This window comes from Dendrobates tinctorius, unplaced genomic scaffold (assembly GCF_039654945.1).
Source record: "Dendrobates tinctorius isolate UK_male_01 unplaced genomic scaffold, ASM3965494v1 ptg000034l, whole genome shotgun sequence".
NCBI lineage: Eukaryota > Metazoa > Chordata > Amphibia > Anura > Dendrobatidae > Dendrobates > Dendrobates tinctorius.
Genome location: NW_027361702.1, coordinates 19,907,559 through 19,929,707, shown reverse-complemented (window position 1 = coordinate 19,929,707; position 22,149 = coordinate 19,907,559).

Sequence of the window (22,149 nt, the reverse complement as noted above, 5' to 3'; positions counted from 1 at the left end):
AGGCTCAGACGGTGTTAGGCCCAGTATGGATTGCACGTGATTGCACAAAGGTTAGAAAGGGTACCGTATCCCCAGATAACATGTATGGATAGCGTACACATTCAAAATATATGTCTATACATCAGGAGGCAGGCTCAGACGGTGTCAGGCACAGTATGGATTTGACGGCCCAGATTACACAGCGGAGGAGCAGGGAGAGGTAAAGATTGCAAATGCTGGGGCCCTGCCCAAGCAAGGGGGGCCCACTCGTGGGCATCGGTACTGGCACTGGGCCCCTCATAGTACAGCGGTGTATCTGACGGCGGGTGTGCACCACCACCGTCAGAGACACTTGATTGCACTATGAGGGACCCTGTGCCAGTGCCCGCGCCCAAGAGTCGGCCTACCCACCTGTCCAGGGCAACGGCACTCGCACGGTGTCGTGCGCTAGGTGGTGACCCCGGCCATGGGGGGGGAGGCAGCACAGTTAGGGAGTTTTAGAAAGTGGCATATGTTGATGTTGGACATTCAGCTGATGCAAAAGGCGAAATAGGTGAAGTCCCAGGAAGAGGTGGACCAAAGCAAGCCATTTTTCTGTCACCCTATGTGTCATCAGGGGAAGGTGGGACAAAATCCTTGGAAACCCATGCGTGGTTCATTTTAATGAAGGTTAGATCATCCACATTTTGGGTTGACAGACGGGTCCTTTTTTCTGTCAGGATTGATCCAGCTGCACTGAAGACTCTTTCCGATAGCACACTTGCAGCTGGGCAAGCAAGCTCCTGTAAGGCATATTGGGCCAATTCAGGCCAGGTGTCCAGTTTAGCGGCCCAATAGTCAAAGGGGAATGACCTGTGTGGGAGAACATCGATATGGGAGGAAAAGTAGTTTGTAACCATAGTTGACAACTGCTGTCTCCTGTCACTTTCCATCGATGCAGTATTACCAGTTGTGTGAGCGGTATTTGAAAAATCAGTCCACAACATTGTCATGAAACCCCTGTCTCCAACGCCACTTCTGCTGTGTGCACCACGAACACCTCTGCCAAGCTGCCCCCCGGCCCGTACGGCTCGTGTGAGAACCAACACCGCTGCTGTGTGCTGGGAATGCCTCAAGCAACCGATTTACCAGAGTTGATTGTTTATTAGCCAATATTAGGTCAAGGTTCTCCTGTGGCATGATGTTTTGTAATTTGCCTTTATAGCGTGGATCCAGGATGCTGGCCAACCAGTAGTCGTCATCGTTCATCATTTTGGCAATGTGGGGGTCCCTTTTTAGGATCCGCAAGGCATAATCTGACATGTGGGCCAATGTTCCCGGTGTCAATGATGCACTGCGAGTGCTGGGTGGAGGAGCACTTTCTGGCAAATCCACATCCCTCCAGTCACGCACAAACCCTGTACCAGACCTTGCCACGCCAACATTTTCACTTGCCCCACGAGATGCATCCTCCTCCCCTAAGTAATCATCCCCATCATCATCCTCCTCCTCCTCTTCTTCCTCCACCTCGTCCAGGAAAGGTCCCTGAGCAGACAATTGCTGAATGTCATCAAGGATTCCCTCCTCCTCTTCCTCCTCATCAACATTGGCTGCAGACGCCTGCTCCTTAAGGTGCGTCAAAGTTTGCATGAGCAGACGCATAAGTGGGATGCTCATGCTTAGGATGGCGTCGTCTGCGCTTACCAGCCGTGTGCATTCCTCAAAACACTGAAGGACTTTACAAAGGTCTTTCAGCTTTGACCACTGCACACCTGTCAACTCCATGTCTGCTCTCAAAGTGCCTGGCCGTGTATCCTCCCACAAATGCATTATGGCCTGCCTCTGCTCGCACAGCCGCTCCACCATGTGCAGGGTGGAGTTCCACCTTGTTGCAATGTCAATAATGAGGCGGTGGTTGGGAAGGTGGAGCAATCGCTGCAGCTTCTGCATACGAACGGAGTGTACAGGCGACCGGCGGATGTGCGCGCACAGTCTTCGCACCTTCTGGAGCAGGGCTGTTAACTCCGGATAATTTTTGAGGAAGCACTGCACCACCAGGTTCAAGGTGTGAGCCAAGCAAGGTATGTGGCTGAGTTTTGAAAGGGCTATGGCTGCCACAAAATTACGGCCGTTATCACTAACTACCTTGCCTCCCTCAAGATGTACACTGCCCAGCCATGACTCAGTTTGTCGCTTCAAGTACCTCGGCGGTGTGTCTGTCGCCCAAACACATCATCTGCAACACAGCCTGCTGACGCTTTCCACTAGCTGCTCGATAGGGGGACACATCGTGTGCAACAGTGGCAGCTGCAGATGGAGTGCTCGTACGACTGCGCTCTGTGGACGAGCTTTCGCTTCTGGAGGAGGAGGAGGAGGGTGGAACGCCTACAGCCAACTGTTTCCTATACCGTGGGCTAGGCAGCACTGTCCCACCATCGCTGTCCCCTGTGGACCCTGCATCCACCACATTAACCCAGTGCGCAGTGATGGACACGTAACGGCCCTGGCCATGCCGACTGGACCATGCATCAGTTGTGAGGTGCACCTTTCCGCTCACTGACTGCTTGAGTGCATGGACAATGCGGTCTTTCACGTGATGGTGGAGGGCTGGGATGGCTTTGTGAGAGAAGAAGTGGCGACTGGGTAGGTCATAGCGTGGTACTGCATAGGCCATGAGTTCGCGGAAAGCTGTGCTTTCCACCAACCGAAAGGGCATCATCTCAAACGAGATTAGTTTGGCAATGTGGGCGTTCAAACCCAGTGTACGCGGATGAGAGACTGAGTACTTTCTTGACCTACTCATAGTGTTTGGGAGGGTGAGCTGGACTTGAGAGCTGCATATGGTGGAAGTAGTGGTGGACAGGGCGGACTGAGAGAGGGTTGATGATGGTGATGGAGTTGGTGTTCTTTCTGATGGCCTAGAATCTGTCTTTCGCTGATATAACAGTGGGATTCCCTGACTGCTGTGGTCTTGCAACGACACCTCAACATTTGCTGCTGTGCTAACCGGTGGGCTTACAGTGGGGGAAACAATGTAGCATTGCTGACTACCTTCGTTGTGATCAGTTGCACATGTGGCACTTGAGGTTTGGTGTTGTGTCCACGCTTGCAAGTGCATGCTGGTTAAATGTCTAAGCATGCAACTGGTATTCAAATTTTTCAGATTTTTCCCTCGGCTAAAGGTCTTTGCGCACTTCTTACAGATAACCTTGGCCTGATCATGAGGATTTTGTTCAAAAAAGTGCCACACTGCACTCTTCCTACTTTGGCAGACATATTGCGGCCTAGCACGCTGTGATCTTTTGACCCTCTGGACAAGCTGTCCAGCAACTCTTTTGATGTTTGGAACCTGTCTTTGGAGTGCTCCGGGCCTGCCAGATAACAGCTGTTGCGATGTCGATGTCTGCTGTGGATGCTCCTCATCTGAGCTATTGGAAGCAGCACCCTCTTCCCCCAATGGATGCCAATCTGGGTCAACAACTGGGTCATCAATCACCTCCTCTTCTATGTCATGTGCACCTTCCTCTGTGTCACCGTGTATGGTGGTATAGTGTGTGGGAAGGGGCACCTGAGTCTCATCAGGGTCAGAATCTGGCTCTGTACACTGCGAGGACAATGTAGTGCTCTGAGTGAATTTACCAGCAGAATCATCCATCAGCGGCTGTGCATCAGTGCACTCCATGTCAGATTCATCTTGGCCTGGGTAATTCACCATTTCACTTGATAATCCAGGCATGGTATGTGAAAACAGCTCCATGGAGTAATCAGTAGTATGGCCTGCGTCATCCTTCAATCTTGGTTGAGGTGAAGGACACAAGGAAAGGTGTGGTTCATGAACATGAGCCTCCAATGACGACTCAGTGCTTTTACTTTTTACAACTGAAGAAGAGGAGGCGATAGAGATGGAGGCTGAGTCAGCAATGTAAGACAAAACTTTTTCCTGATGCTCTGGCTTTAAAAGCGGTTTGCCAACTCCTAGAAAACTAAGAGTTCGAGGCCTTATGTAGCCAGACGATGACGCAGGGTCAGCACCTCCTGCATTCGGTCCTATTTTGCTCTTGCCACTACCATCAGATCCACCACCAACACCATCATTACCAGCTGCCAACCCCCGCCCAATTCCACGGCCTCTTCCACCAGCCTTCCTCATTTTTGGTAGAAATGTAGACAAAATCCAACAAACTATATAGTAATGTAAAACAAGGTACAAGGTGTCTATAGGACAGGGGAGATTTAGAATTTCTGCACACACTTGTGGACAGTGGACACTTTTGGATTGTGTGAGGCCCACTGATATCTGAGCGCTATGTGACAGGCTCGATGGCACAGCTGTGACCAAAGTGACTAGAGGATAAGGTACAGGAAAGATGTATATCTTTGTACCGTGTTAGCCAGTGGATAGAAAAATATTCAGGATTGAGAGTCCTCAGTAGTTGATACCTTTTAATGGCTAACTGAAAAGATGGTAATAAATTGCAAGCTTTCGAGACTATTCAGGTCTCTTCATCAGGCTAGACTAATACAAAATCTGAAGTCACATATTTATGCACAATACAGCCTAGAAAAAATGCAATAGATAAGACAAGTGACATGAAGCAGAACTATCAATATGGGAGAGGGAGAAACATAAATATAAACATTGGACCAGTTCATAGATAAGGAGACTGGATGTTTTATGGTCCTCTGATTGGGGTCTAGTTCTGTGTTGCCCCGCAAGGTTTTAAAAGGAAATTCCTTAATTGATGTAAAAAGACATAAATCCATGCGACACATTCATTCCAGCACTGAGAGTGTCAAAGTTCGTCCTAAATTTGTACTCCCAAACTCGTCTCTCTCTCTGAGATGTGAAGTTACCTTTCAATACCAGTAATTTCATATCCATGCTGCTGTGATCAGGGATACAGAAATGTTTTGCCACAGGTAGATCCATTCTTTTTTCTCTTATTGTGTGACGATGAGCATTCATCCTTGTTCTAAGCTTTTGCCCTGTCTCCCCCACATACAGACCCCCAGTTGGACATTTAGTACAAATAATTAAGTATACCACATTAGATGTAATGCAGGTGAAAGTACCTGGGATCTTGTAGTCCTGATGTGAGTTGGGGATCTTTATCTTGTCCGTGGTCATTATAAATGGACAGGTTTTACATTTTTTCTGGTTGCACGGAAAGGTTCCTGCAGCTGTTGGAGAGGACAGGGAGCTTCTGACAATGATGCTTCTTAAATTTGGGGGCTGCCTAAAACACAGCAGTGGGGGGTCTGGAAAAATGGATTTTAATCGGGCATCTTTTTGTAGTAAAGGTTGTAATTTCCATGCAGCTCCCCTAAGCACCTCCAGATTTGGGTTGTAGGTGACTACTAGAGGCACTCGGTTATTTTCTTCTTTAGCTTTGTAATGTAGCAGGTGATTCCTTGACAATCTGGTGGCTCTTGTAATTTGGTTTTCAATTGTTCTTGGATGGTAACCCTGATTCAAAAAGGTCTTTTTGAGGCGACCAAGGTATTTGTCTCTATCCATGGGGTTGGAACCTGATTCAAAAAGGTCTTTTTGAGGCGACCAAGGTGTTTATCTCTATCCATGGGGTTGGAACCCCATGGATAGAGACAAATACCTTGGTCGCCTCAAAAAGACCTTTTTGAATCAGGGTTACCATCCAAGAACAATTGAAAACCAAATTACAAGAGCCACCAGATTGTCAAGGAATCACCTGCTACATTACAAAGCTAAAGAAGAAAATAACCGAGTGCCTCTAGTAGTCACCTACAACCCAAATCTGGAGGTGCTAAGGGGAGCTGCACGGAAATTACAACCTTTACTACAAAAAGATGCCCGATTAAAATCCATTTTTCCAGACCCCCCACTGCTGTGTTTTAGGCAGCCCCCAAATTTAAGAAGCATCATTGTCAGAAGCTCCCTGTCCTCTCCAACAGCTGCAGGAACCTTTCTGTGCAACCAGAAAAAATGTAAAACCTGTCCATTTATAATGACCACGGACAAGATAAAGATCCCCAACTCACATCAGGACTACAAGATCCCAGGTACTTTCACCTGCATTACATCTAATGTGGTATACTTAATTATTTGTACTAAATGTCCAACTGGGGGTCTGTATGTGGGGGAGACAGGGCAAAAGCTTAGAACAAGGATGAATGCTCATCGTCACACAATAAGAGAAAAAAGAATGGATCTACCTGTGGCAAAGCATTTCTGTATCCCTGATCACAGCAGCATGGATATGAAATTACTGGTATTGAAAGGTAACTTCACATCTCAGAGAGAGAGACAAGTTTGGGAGTACAAATTTATGACGAACTTTGACACTCTCAGTGCTGGAATGAATGTGTCGCATGGATTTATGTCTTTTTACATCAATTAAGGAATTTCCTTTTAAAACCTTGCGGGGCAACACAGAACTAGACCCCAATCAGAGGACCATAAAACATCCAGACTCCTTATCTGTGAACTGGTCCAATGTTTATATTTATGTTTCTCCCTCTCCCATATTGATAGTTCTGCTTCATGTCACTTGTCTTATCTATTGCATTTTTTCTAGGCTGTATTGTGCATAAATATGTGACTTCAGATTTTGTATTAGTCTAGCCTGATGAAGAGACCTGAGTAGTCTCGAAAGCTTGCAATGTATTACCATCTTTTCAGTTAGCCATTAAAAGGTATCAACTACTGAGGACTCTCAATCCTGAATATTTTTCTAGAGGATAAGGGAGATTTTGAATCTCTGCACACACTTTTGGACACTGGATGGACACTTTTGGATTGTGTGAGGCCCACTGATATCTGAGCGCTATGTGACAGGCTCGATGGCACAGCTGTGATCAAAGTGACTAGAGGATAAGGGAGATTTTGAATCTCTGCACACACTTTTGGACACTGGACACTTTTGGATTGTGTGAGGCCCACTGATATCTGAGCGCTATGTGACAGGCTCGATGGCACAGCTGTGACCAAAGTGACTAGAGGATAAGGGAGATTTTGAATCTCTGCACACACTTTTGGACACTGGATGGACCCTTTTGGATTGTGTGAGGCCCACTGATATCTGAGCGCTATGTGACAGGCTCAATGGCACAGCTGTGACCAAAGTGACTAGAGGATAAGGGAGATTTTGAATCTCTGCACACACTTTTGGACACTGGACACTTTTGGATTGTGTGAGGCCCAATGAATATCTGAGCGCTATGTGACAGGCTCGATGGCACAGCTGTGACAAAAGTGACTAGAGGATAAGGGAGATTGGATTGCTTTTAAAAAAGCAGTTTGCGGAGCAGTGGGTAAACAGCAATGCAGGAATGTCAGGAAGCCTTAGAAGGCAGCCCAACAACCAACACCACTGAAACACCACTATATAGCCTCCACTTGCACTGCACACACAGTGACTGGTGTGTTGTGCAGGCCAAATTGCTAGCAGCAGAAGCAGTTTTTTTTTCTTCTCAGCAGGACAAAAAAAAAAAATTGGGATTGCTTTTAAAAAAGCAGTTTGCGGAGCAGTGGGTAAACAGCAATGCAGGAATGTCAGGAAGCCTTAGAAGGCAGCCCAACAACCAACACAACTGATACACCACTATATAGCCTCCCCTTGCACTGCACACACAGTGACTGGTGTGTTGTGCAGGCCAAATCTCTAGCAGCAGAAGCAGTTTTTTTGTCTTCTTCCCTGCCTAACGCTCTCCCTACAGAATCAGCAGCAACCTCTCCCTATACTAAGATCGGCAGAAGTAAGATGGCGGTCGGCGTGCACACCCTTTTATACCCCCTGTGACGCCCACCAAAGCAAGCCAATCACTTGCATGCCCTTCTGAAAGATGGTGGTGACCCGTGCCTATGTCATCACGTTGCCCACAGTGTCCGTGGATCCTGATTGGCTGAAAAAGAGCGCAAAACAAACTTTTGAAACGCGACTTTGGCGCGTAAGTCGCCGACCTCGTGGCCGACCTCATCCTAGGGTCAGGTTTCGTTTCATGAAACCCGACTTTGCCAAAAGTCGGCGACTTTTGAATTTTTTCGACCCGTTTCGCTCAACTCTAATTATTGGTATTTATTAAAATAATTAATTGTAATACTTTGGTGCAGTTATATATGCAAAAAAAGTACCGGTAATTCTGTTGTGTGTGCACTGTATGAAAACCGTTTGGATTTTTTCTTTTGCATGAAACCCAACAATCAATCAAGAAAGCATTTCCCTTCAACTTTCTTTTTAATTAGTTGACCCTTTACCTACCACTGATCTTTATATACCTTGACCTCTTCTCTAGCATCAATTTTAACTTGTAAAGTCATTCTCTTAGCTAAGGGTATGCGCACATGATGTATTTTTAGGTGGCTATGCTCAGGAACCCACTTTAAAAAGCTTTAAATATGTTCACTGATTGTGCTTTTTTAATTGGCTCAAGTTCCAAAGACGCACAGTGGTTATAAAAAGTGACTTGACCATTCTTCAGGTGCTTTTGGTTGGAAGCCATTCACTAGTCTGTTCAATACAAAATTTAAAAAATTGTCAAAGGTGCAAACAATGTAATGATGTTTGGTCTAGCAATAAGGGTTTGTATGCTGTCGATTTGAAGTAATCAGCTCCCTGACTTGGCCATTGGGAGACCACCACTCTTATGAAAACTACCAGCTTACTGCTGGGTGTAAAAGATATAAATAAGTCTAGTTTTATTTTGCTTCTGTTGCTCAATTCCTGTTTAATCTGTTGGTTTGTTCTGACGTCACTAACTGCTCTTCTGTCTAATGATTTTGACTCTTGTCCCACTCCGGGTTTTGACCCAGAGACTTGATCATTGATGCCAGCCCACTCTATTGGCTAGCAACTACTCCAAGGACTCAACCAAGGGCTCTGGTGTAAATCCACATCTATGGCTAGAGGCAAAAGGGAGAAGGTCAGGGTTCTCCTTGGGATTTGTTAGCCATAAAATCCAGTGCAAAGTCTGAAGCCCTACTGACAGGTGACCACAGACTGAATCGTGTCATACAATTATAGCCCATAATGAAGCTCACAGGAGATATACAAAACTAATATATTCCAACTGCTACTTCTGTCCGATAATCACAGAGATTGGTCTCACACAGATCATTGTAAGTGTTTCTTGGGCCAGAATGGTTTCTGTTTAGCAGTGACGATTATGTACAGCATGTCATTAAAGTATTTGGAGCTTTCACTGCCAAATGAGTAACAGCATTACTAGTAACAATGCCAAATATGTCACATTTTTGTGCCTTTACACACATTGTGTTCACATTGCATTTTTACCAATGAAAAACTGTTAGCAAGACCACACTTTGTAAAGAAATGCTCCCTGGTCTGCTTAGTTCTATAAACAACATTTATTGGTCCCAGAAAACAGATTAAAATACTTTTCTTCAGTTTGTGAAGCTGCTTTATACCTGGTTGACTACCAGTCGCCGTATGATTCACACAAACTGCATTCATTACTCTAAACAATTTCCTTTCTAAGTAATAATTGATAATTGATACCAGATGTGCCATTCGATGAACAAAAGAAAGAAAGAATATGTTGTATTATTCATAAATGACTTTATTATTATGTATGTGCTGCTGTTCTACAACTATTATGTTGGAATTGTTTATATTACTGCTTGAATTCAATTTTAACCTTCATCATTCATTCAATCGCCACATATGTTAACAGGTGATGACACAAAGAAGTGGGACTTTTCAAGGGAGCCCATTATACTGTGTCTGGTTTTATTTTTTACATCTACTGAATAAACACCCAAAATTCTGTACTAATTATTTTCAGTATAACTTCTTATGGTCAGAGCTCTGTTTTTCTTTACCATTGCTATACAGTAAATGCCTTTTTTTTCTTTAGACCATGAAAGTCATACATAACCAAAATTCTAATGTTGTGTAGCCACCACCGTGGGGAGCTTAGTATGTTACTAAAATTTATTTTGTATGTCACATAAATTAATTTTCAATTTAGTATTTCTTTTGGTTACTAAAGGCAGCCAGAATTTTATTCTCTAGTAGAGACAAGCGGATCATTTGAAATTCAAATTTGCTGGCTTTGTCGAGTTTATCCCAAAAATAAGATTTGCATTGAATAAATTTGTGTGGAACTTGACACTGGACAGCTTATAATTGCTTATAAAATACATGTAGGTGAGAAGAGAGGAAAAACCACAAGAACTTACACTCTACAGATGAGAGAGAGGACCCCATTGATCATAAGAGCTTCCATGCTACAGGAAAGAGATGACCCCTCTAACCATAAGAGCTTACGCTCTACAAGAGAGAAAGGACCCCACTGACCATAAGAGCTTACACTCTACAGGATAGATAGAGGACCCCTCTGACCATAAGAGCTTACACTCTACAGGAGAGAGAGGACCCCTCTGACCATAAGAGCTTATGTAAGGGGGATGACAGTAATGCGGGTGCCTGCGGGCTGGGTCCAAAACTGTTGAGGCTGCATCCCCTGTTGTCTGGGTGAAGCATTAGCAAGCCGGACCTACCTCCTGACCGAGGGGGTGGGGCATATAAAGAAAAAGCACGTGCAGCAGCACAGATTGGCACCAACCCAGGGCAGCATGCAGTCAGGTGCCTCCCGCCGCCAACAGCGGGGACCAGAGAAAGGGAGATGTGCAGTGTGTGCCCGGTCACTACCAGAGAGCACGGCGCCGTATGATCCATGTCCGTGAGTACAGTGCATGTACCACATAAGAGTGACTGGGTACAGGACAGTCATTTGCACCATGACTTTGCCAGTGTATATTTGCCGAGCCAAGTTGGGCTCGCACAGGACTGTGGCGCGCACCCTTGTCAGCCACTGCAGCATATGGACTAGGGACAGCGAAGAGTACCGTAGACGGACCACTGCCACCAGAAGATGGGGCATTGATGCCCACAGGACCCCTTTGGAAAGGACACCGTGCCAGCCGTTGCCGGCGCTATTGACTTCATTGTCTGAGGGACTACTGACTTGCTAGCCGTATTCACCACAGCTGCTGTTACCTGAACCTTGTTCTTTAGCTCAGAATATCCTTTGCAAATTATACTGTTTAATTCCCTATTTAACTGAGAACCTCCCTGCGTGGAGTACTCCCCTGTTTATTAAAAATTGTTCTTCTTTTTAACATATTTATTAATGACCTTGTAGGGGGCATAGAGAGTAGAATTTCAATATTTGCAGATGACACTAAACTCTGCAGGGTAATCAATACAGAGGAGGACAATTTTATATTACAGGAGGATTTATGTAAACTAGAAGCTTGGGCTGATAAATGGCAAATGAGCTTTAATGGGGATAAATGTAAGGTCATGCACTTGGGTAGAACGAACAAGATGTATAATTATGTGCTTAATTGTAAAACACTGGGCAAAACAGTCACTGAAAAAGACCTGGGTGTATGGATGGACGACAAACTCACATTTAGCGGCCAGTGTCAGGCAGCTGCTGCAAAGGCAAATAAAATAATGGGATGCATTAAAAGAGGCATAGATGCTCATGAGGAGAACATAATTTTACCTCTATATAAGTCACTAGTGCGACCACACTTAGAATACTGTGTACAGTTCTGGTCTCCGGTGTATAAGAAAGACATAGCTGAACTGGAGCGGGTGCAGAGAAGAGCGACCAAGGTTATTAGGGAACTAGTGGGTCTGCAATACCAAGACAGGTTATTACATTTGGGGTTATTTAGTTTGGAGAATCGAAGGCTTAGGGGTGTTCTTATTACAATGTATAAATATATGCGGGGACAATACCAAGAGCTTTCTAATGATCTTTTTACTCTTAGACCTGTGACGGGGACAAGGGGGCATCCTCTACGTCTGGAGGAAAGAAGGTTTAAGCATACTCACAGACGCGGATTCTTTACTGTAAGAGCAGTGAGACTATGGAACTCTCTGCCATATGATGTTGTAATGAGTGATTCCCTACTAAAATTTAAGAAGGGACTGGATGCCTTTCTTGAAAAGTATAATATTACAGGGTATATACACTAGTTTCCTTAATATTGCGTCGATCCAGGGAGCAAGTCTGATTGCCGTATGTGGAGTCAGGAAGGAATTTTTTTCCCCAATGTGAAGCTTACTTGTTGCCACCTGGGGTTTTTTTGCCTTCCTCTGGATCAACATGTTAGGGCAAGTTAGGATAGGATATGGGTTGAACTAGATGGACTTAAAGTCTCCCTTCAACCTTAATAACTATGTTACTATGTTACTATGTTAACCCATGCTCTGCCTCCTGTCCATCACTGCATCCAGCAACCTGCTCACATTTACACTCTACAGGAGAGAGAGAGGACCCTGCTGACCATAAGAACTTACACTCTACAGGAGAGAAAGAGAGGACACCACTGACCATAAGAGCCTACGCTCTAAAGGAAAGAGAGGACCCCACTGACCATAAGAGCTTACACTCTACAGGATATAGAAAGAGGACCACACTGACCATAAGAGCTTACACTCTACAGGAGAGAGAGAGGACCTCGCTGACCATAAGAGCTTACACTCTACAAGAGAGAGATAGGACTCTGCTGACCATAAGAGCTTACACTCTACAGGAGAGGACCCTACTGATCATAAGAGCTTACACCCTACAGGAGAGAGAGGACCTCACTGATCATAAGAACTTACACTCTACAGGAGAGAGAGGAACGTACATTCTAGAGGAGAAAAAGAGAGGACCGACCCCACTGACAATAAGAACTTAAGGCCCCGTCACACATAGCTCACAAGAACAAGAACTTAAGGCCCCGTCAAGTTTTGTGACACTACATCGATCTCACCAGCAAGATCGCTGTGTGTGACAGCGATCAGCAACCGGCCCCCCTGCCGGTATCGCTGATCGCTCTGGGAAATCTCTGGACATTTCTTTCGTCGCTGATCTCCCGCTGGCCAGCACGCATCGCTGTGTGTGACAGGCGGGAGACCAGCGATCAGCGATAAAATAATAAAAAAATAAATAAAAAATATTACTATTCTCACCTTCCGACCTCCCGCGCAGCATTCCCTCCTCTCTCCACGCTCCGGTCCCTGTAATCCTTTGCAAGAATGACCGCGAGACTTCGCGATCCCGCGAGAACGGACGTCATCGCGGTAATTCTCGCAAAGGATTACTGGGACCGGACCGTGGAGAGGCGGGAATGCTGCGCGGGACGTCGGAAGGTGAAAATAACAATATTTTTTATTTTAATTCTATTTTTGACAAGAATCAGCGCTGAACACAGCGATGCCGCACGCGCGGCGTCGCTGTGCTAATCGCTGGTGAAGCTGTCTGTTTGACAGCTCACCAGTGATCACATAGCGATTCACCAGCAATCCTGACACGTTGATATCATTGTCGGGATCGCTGGTAAGTAGTGTTGAGCATTCCGATACCGCAAGTATCGGGTATCGGCCGATACTTGCTGTATCGGAATTCCGATACCGACTTCCGATATTTTTTCAATATCGGAATCGGAAGTTCAGTTGATTGACGGCCTGACGTCATCATGATGCGCGGTGTGTGCGCATCATGATGCGCCGTCATTTCGGGCCTTCCAGGGGTCTCTGCCGGCCTGCCGGGGGGCTGTGCCGGCCTGCCGGGGGGCTGTGTGGACTGCCCGGGGTCTGTACCGGCCTGCCGGGGGGCTGTGCCGGCCTGCCGGTGGTCTGTGCACCCTGTGGGGGTCTGTACCGGCCTGCCGGGGGGCTGTGCCGGCCTGCCGGGGGGCTGTGCTGATGTCCGGGGGTCTGTGCAAGCATCATCCGATGGGACTACAAGTCCCATCGGGCGATGCCTGCTACCATGACAGTGATTGACACATTAGCCAATGATGGGACAGTAGTAGTCCCATCATCCGGCTAATGTGTTAAATGTTAAAAAAAAAAAAAAAAAAAAAAAAAAATACTACATACATACTACATGCATGCTACATACATACTACATGCTACATACATACTACATATATACTACATACATACTACATACATGCTACATACATACTACATACATACTACATACATGCTACATACATACTACATGCATGCTACATACATACTACATGCTACATACATACTACATGCATGCTACATACATACTACATATATACTACATACATACTACATACATGCTACATACATACTGCATGCTACATACATACTACATACATACTACATACATACTACATGCATGCTACATACATACTACATATATACTACATGCATGCTACATACATACTACATTCTACATACATACTACATATATACTACATACATACTACATACATGCTACATACATACTGCATGCTACATACATACTACATACATACTACATACATACTACATGCATGCTACATACATACTACATGCATGCTACATACATACTACATGCATGCTACATGCATGCTACATACATACTACATGCTAGCTACATGCATGCTACATACATACTACATGCTACATACATACCACATGCATACTACATACATACTACATACTACATATATACTACATGCATGCTACATACATACTACATGCTACATACATACCACATACATACTACATACATACTACATACATACTACATGCTACATACATACTACATATATACTACATGCATGCTACATACATACTACATGCTACATACATACCACATACATACTACATACATACTACATACATACTACATGCTACATACATACTACATATATACTACATGCATGCTACATACATACTACATGCTACATACATACCACATACATACTACATACATGCTACATATATACTACATGCATGCTACATACATACTACATATATACTACATGCATGCTACATACATACTACATGCTACATGCATGCTACATACATACTACATACATACTACATGCTACATACATACCACATATATACTACATACATACAATACATTCATACAATACATACATAGACATACAGTACATATAACATAGAGTAACATACTTACCAATACTTGTCACATTGTTCCCCGAAGCCATTGTCTTTTCCGGAATAAATATTAACATAACAAACCACAAAAATACTCACCCACGATCCGAAGCAGTCCACGAGTGTGTCCCACGACGATCTTGGGTAGAGAACTGCAGCATCAGATGATGCTGCCGTTCTCTACGGGCTGCAGGAATCCAATGACGGAAGGTAGGTATCCTTCCGCACTGTATTCCTCCGCCACTTAAAAAAAAAAAAGTCCCTAGTCTCACTTTATGCCATTGCTGCGTGGGAATTTCCCACACAGCAATGGCATAAAGTGAGACTAGGGACTTTTTTTTTTTTAAGTGGCGGAGGAATACAGTGCGGAAGGATACCTACCTTCCGTCATTGGATTCCTGCAGCCCGTAGAGAACGGCAGCAACAGCTGATGCTGCAGTTCTCTACCCAAGATCGTCGTGGGACACACTCGTGGACTGCTTCGGATCGTGGGTGAGTATTTTTGTGGTTTGTTATGTTAATATTTATTCCGGAAAAGACAATGGCTTCGGGGAACAATGTGACAAGTATTGGTAAGTATGTTACTCTATGTTATATGTACTGTATGTCTATGTATGTATTGTATGAATGTATTGTATGTATGTAGTATATATGTGGTATGTATGTAGCATGTAGTATGTATGTAGTATGTATGTAGCATGCATGTAGCATGCAGTATGTATGTAGCATGCATGTAGTATACATGTAGTATGTATGTAGCATGCATGTAGTATGTATGTAGTATGTATGTGGTATGTATGTAGCATGTAGTATGTATGTAGCATGTAGTATGTATGTAGCATGCATGTAGTATATATGTAGTATGTATGTTGCATGTAGTATTTATGTAGTATGAATGTAGCATGTATGTAGTATGCATGTTGTATGTATGTAGCATGTAATTTTTTTTTTTTTTTACATTTAACACATTAGCCGGATGATGGGACTACTACTGTCCCATCATTGGCTAATGTGTCAATCACTGTCATGGTAGCAGGCATCGCCCGATGGGACTTGTAGTCCCATCGGACGATGCCTGCACAGACCCCCGGAGCCTGCACAGCCCCCCGGCAGGCCGGCACAGCCCCCCGGCAGGCCGGCACAGCCCCCCGGAGCCTGCACAGACCACTGGCAGGCCGGCACAGACCACCGGAGCCTGCACAGACCCCCTGGCAGGCCGGCACAGCCCCCCGAAAGGCCCGTACAGACCCCAGAGAGGCTGTACAAGGGCAGGAAAGGGTTTTTCTTATTCCGATACCGGAAGTCCCATAGACTTGAATGGGACTTCCGGTATCGGAATCGGCGATACCGATACTTTTTTTAAAGATCGGCCGATACCATCCGATACGATACTTTGAAGTATCGGACGGTATCGCTCAACTCTACTGGTAAGTCGCTATGTGTGACGGGGCCTTTACACTCTACAGGAGAGAGAGAGAGGAACTCTCTGACAATAATAACTTACACTCTACAGGAGATAGAGGACCCCCACTGATCATAGGAGCTTACACACCACAGGAGAGAGGACCCCTCTGACCATAAGAGCTTACACTCTACAGAAGCGAACAACTTACGCAGTGACTCTGGAGATGGATAAAGACTTGCTGTACAAACTGTACTTCAATGTGAGCTGCTGTTTTGTGATGTCCCAGGTCCTGACCACCACTGTAAGGCATGATATAATCCTAAGATGTCATAGCAACATGATATTATGGGGAGACCCACAAGACCTTGCAAATTGTCATTCAGCAGTATGGGAAATGTTGTTGGGCAAGTGTTGTGTTTTTTATGAGAATCACAAATCAAGTCTCAAATTGTTTGAAAGTGCTTAAAACTGCAGCTCAATATTTCTACTCTTTGTTGATACAAAGAGAAAAAATATATCTAGAGATTTTTAAAAAGTTGCTGTTCTTATCAAATTTACCCATGGCACTATGGGTATATCTCAGCAATTCTAAGGGAGGTCTGAAAGTTCCAGTTCAGAAAAAAAGCATAAAAACTTTTTTTTGGCAGTTTCTCAACAGTTCATTGCAATGCGACAAGGGCACATATTTTTGTCAGTTAGATAACAGCTGTTAGCAAGCCAGATAATCTATTATTTCTCAGTCAGGCACACAAAAAATCTTTCTTATTCAGAGTTATCATGACTGTGTAACGTGGCCAAAAGCAATGATAATGATCGAGCTGCTGTCCTGTTACACTCTGTCACTTTACAGGAGAACAGTGTCCCAGGTCCAGTGTGCTGTCAAGTGGTGGGTGCATCACACCCACTTGTAGGTTGCAGGCCTTGGTTGTCTCAAGGTCTCCATCTTTATGAGCCAACGCGCACAACTCAGTGGACCCTAATATGTAAACCAAACAGACTAAAGAAGCATATAGCCATAAAATACGCATTGCTTTATTAAAGTACATACAAGACACACATACATGATAAAAGGAGATGTGTATACCAGTGGGTGTCACAAATACATAGCATCCAAAAATGGAAAATAGAGGGCTCAAAACACAGTACTATACCGCCAAAAAGAAAGATACAATAAGATCATAGTATGGGCGCTATATTATAATTAACTATAGTCATGCGCCCAAATGTATTATATGCAACTTTAATAATATGCACGGAAAATCCTAAGTATGAGCATCATCCTGACGGTAAGTCAGGGGGCATAATACAAACAAGTTTACCCCCATTAAAGTTAATGGTAGCAGTCCCTCATAAAGGAGTATACATGACCTGTGACACCGCAATCCCCGACGCGCGTTTCGCCTTAGCTTCGTCCTGGGAGGTGAATGATTGTGGATCTAAAGTGCATGAAGGCATATATGCAATATAATTACCGAAAAATTCCTCACACCTGAAAGTAACATGGAGCCCGGCGTGTGACGTCATCATGGCGCACGCCTCCCGGCCCCACAGCCACTCCCCATCGCACACGTCACGATGTGGAGACAGAAGATAAGGGCCTGAGAGAACGCGCAACCATGGCAACCCACCACGCTGCAAGATGGCGCTGAGGACATACAAGCCACTCCCCCGCCCGACGTGTCAGGACGGAGAAGCGGCCCGCACATCAAACAGACGCCTCTATACAGCGTGTGCACAGTGCTCCAAGCAATGCCAAGTGGAAAGATGTAAAAAACCGATACCAAAAGTTCAATGTCATATTACAATTGTGCAGAAAAATGAATGGATGTTTAGGAAAGTATTTTTACTCTTGGTCACTGCCATAAAGTATCAAAAAGTGAGATTAAAAAACATATGCTACATAATGCCCAACATTGTACCCAAATTTTAATATAATATTATAGTCTTACAGAGAAAGGGCATATGACACTTCCCACCAAAAATACAAATTATATTAAAAGGCAGTATACATAGTGCCATATTCAAATTGCACATATAGTTCATAAATTCCAATGACTAGTGCAGCACACCTCAAAGAATGATGTTATAAATGTACATACCATACCACTAGATACAGTTACAGAAATATACAAAGTAACATATCAAAAATTCAAAAACATCTCTATATTATATTTGAAATTTAAACAACCAATGCATAATATGAAGAGAATTTTTATACACATAAAACATCCTAATCATTCCATAACAAAATGTAAAGGATCATGGTGTGAGAATTGTCCAATAAATGGCATACAAAAATGTACAGACTAATCCCTAAGATAAATGTATCATACATATTGTGGCTTACAAAATCACACTGGTAGATTGGTGGATATGTCTTTTTACAGTGCGCAAACTCAAGTTAATCAGATTTTCCTTGAATATGGCCCACACATTTTTCGAATATTCTCCAAATATGATGGTATGATAAATCCACCAACACGTTGCTGGAAGACGACATCCCAACCCACTGTTCACAATGCACCTCATGCCCATCACATCGAAAGTACGAAGAAGTAGATACACTAGAATAAAACTGAAAAATAAAAATGAGTTAAAAACATATAATCCATCACCATAGCAAAAGCATCCTACAGGAAGGGGGCAAAGCTCAAGACCTCATTAAGTCCTTTAGGTTGGACCGTACCTAATTTGTATATCCATTCAACTTCTTTCTGAGCTAATTTCTTCCTCCAGTTGCCACCACGATGGTCAATATGAACCCTATCTATTCCACAAACTTTAAGTAGTTTGGGATCACTCTCATGGCACAACTTAAAGTGTCTCGGGATTGGTTTAAGCATCATTTCATCCTCTATCTTAGAGGCATTCTTAATGTCCCTATGATGTTCTCTCACTCTGACTCTCAGAGGTCTAGAGGTCATACCAACATAAATCCTTTCACATGGACATACGGCATAATATATTACACCATTAGTGTTACAAGTAATATGTTGTGTAATATTATACGTGGTGCCACCATCACTAGATACAAAAGAGGACGCTTGTTTCATGTTAGGGCATGCAATACATTCTCTGCAAGGAAAAAATCCCCATTTAGGGCCTTTGGAACCAAATGCTTTCTCTGGTCTTGGGCCCTCATAATAGCTATGCACTAGTTTGTCTCGCAGATTACTTGACCTTTTGTATGTAAATAGAGGGATATTTGGGAATGTACTGTTGCAGAGTCCTGTCAGTCATAAGAATAGGTCAATACTTATTTAAGGCCTGCTTCATCTCATACCACTTGTCATTGTACGGAGAGATAAACCTTACTTTTTGTGTCAATGTGGATCTTTGTTTGGGAACAAGTAGGTCCACCCGTTTAGCCCGATTCGCTCTCTTCATTCCCCTGAGGATACTACGTTTGGAGTAGCCTCTAGATGCAAATCTTGATGTCAAGTCCTCTGCTTGTCTTAGATACGCTTCCTCACTAGAGCAGATTCGTTTTGCCCGGAGGAATTGACCAGTTGGAATTCCTTCCACCAATGATTTTGGATGTGAGGATGTAGCGTGTAAAATTGAATTTACCGCAGTTTCCTTCCGGAACATGTCCGTGTGTAAAAAACCATCAGGTCCTTTAAAGATTTTAACATCCAGAAAATCTATGTCAGACTGACTATACTTGCAAGTGAGCCTGACATTGATAGAATTGTTATTCAATATCTTGAGGAAACCGAGAAGGTCCTGCTCTGTTCCCTGCCATATCATGAGAATGTCATCAATATAGCGGGCCCAGAACAGGACCCTCTCAATAAAGGCAACAGGCCGGGTAAAAAAGATGTCTCTTTCCCACATGCCCAAAAATAAATTTGCATATGAGGGGGCAAAGGCCGCCCCCATAGCAGTCCCTTGTTTTTGCAAGTAAATGGATTCCTTGAACATAAAGTAATTATGCTCAAGGGCAAATCTCAATAATGTCACTAATAAATGAACAAATCTCTCATCATGATCAGACATCATGAGATAAGTCTGAGTAGCCCGTACACCATCCAAATGTTGGATGGAAGTGTATAGGGACTCCACATCAAAACTAACTAGCCACATGTCCTCCTCAATAGGGATGCCCTCAATTTTTCTGAGGACATCACTCGTGTCTTTTACATATGATGGGAGATCATGGACCAGAGGTTTCATATAGAAGTCTAGATATTTGGACCCTAAGTTCATTGCAAAAAGCAAACGTTTACTGGTCATTTTAAGTTCATCAGCCAGAAGCATGTGGGATAGGGCACAACTCTTTGTATTCCTTACTTCCTTAGCACAACACATCTTCCGCCCTACCATTCATTTCTTCTGAGCTATCCCTAAGCCCACTGACTCTGTCAGCACCAGGATCTCTCTTTTCAGCTCCACAATGCTCCCAGGATCAGCCAAGTGCCCTTCACAAGGTTCCATCTCCATCTTCCTCTGTGCGCCACATGACATGATGAGCCTATCAGCCCCCATGCTGGGCTTTGGACTCCTGACATAGTTGAAATGTCTACACGGGTTATCAGTGTGGCCTCCCACTGTCTTGAACGATGGGTACATAGTGGCCCTAGCAGCCCACTGCACTTGAACTTGACCTTGTTACTGTACTTCCCTATCTCTTAAGGCCCCTTTACATTTAGCGATGCACCAGCGATCCTGACCACGATACGACCTGGTCAGGATTGTTGGTGCATCGCTAAATGTTCGCTAGTGAGCTGCCACACAGGCAGATCTCACAGCGATGTAGCGACGCAGCAGCAGTCATTACTTACCTTTCAGACGCGGCGATCCTGACGTCCTCCCGCCCGTGTCCACACATCGCTCGTCGGCACCAGCAGGAAGTGCCCGATGAGAAATGCAGCTGCACGATCTCGTGCGATCAGCAACAGACAGCGGGGGAGCCGGTCGGAGGTATCACACATAGCGATATCGCTAGCGATATTGCTGCTGCGTCACAAAATCGGTGACGCTTTAACTATGTCATATCCTATATCAGTATGTACTAAACCTGTTTTCCTTATCTTATGCCCTAGGCCCTAATCTATGTATTACCCTATGCCTTAAGGCCCCATCACACACAGCGAGATCACTGGCCAGCGCGCATCGCTGCATGTGGCAGCATGAGCCAACGATCAGCGAGGCTCCCAGTGCTCTAAGCAGGCGCTGGGAGCAGGTATCTAAGGTAAATATCGGGTTACTAAGTGGCACGCGTCACTTAGTTACCCGATGTGTACCTTAGAAACCTGCGTGCTCGCAGCTCCTGGCGCGAGCACGCAGGTTTCTAAGGTGCACATTGGGTAACTAAGTGACGCACGCCGCTTAGTAACCTGATATTTACCTTAGATACCAGCATCCTCACTGGTGCTGATCGCTGGTGAAGCTGCCTTTTTGGCAGCTCACCGATGATCATGTAGCGATCCTGACAAGGTCGTATCACTGTCGGGATCGCTGGTGCATCTTTAAGTGTAACGGTACCCTAACACTAGCAACATCATATGTTGCTATACTTCATGCATATAATACATCATATTACCCTATTAGCAGCACTTATACTATTCTGTATTAAAGTTTAGTTACAACCAGGGCCGCAGCTATAATAATGAGGCGAGTTGAGTCAGCTGCTGAAGCGGCAGGCAGCAGGGGGCGGCATTATGCGCTCCTTTAGCCACAGCACCTACAATTTAGCCTCTGCTGGTGCTGCAGTCGTGCAAGAGGCTTGTAATTGATGAGGTCATGAGACCTGATCATGAGACCCCTGACTCCTCCCCTCCTGTGACCTCATCACAGGTCCTGTGTGCATCAGCCCTTGGTTGATTTATGCAGGAGTCTGCTGTCTGTGCT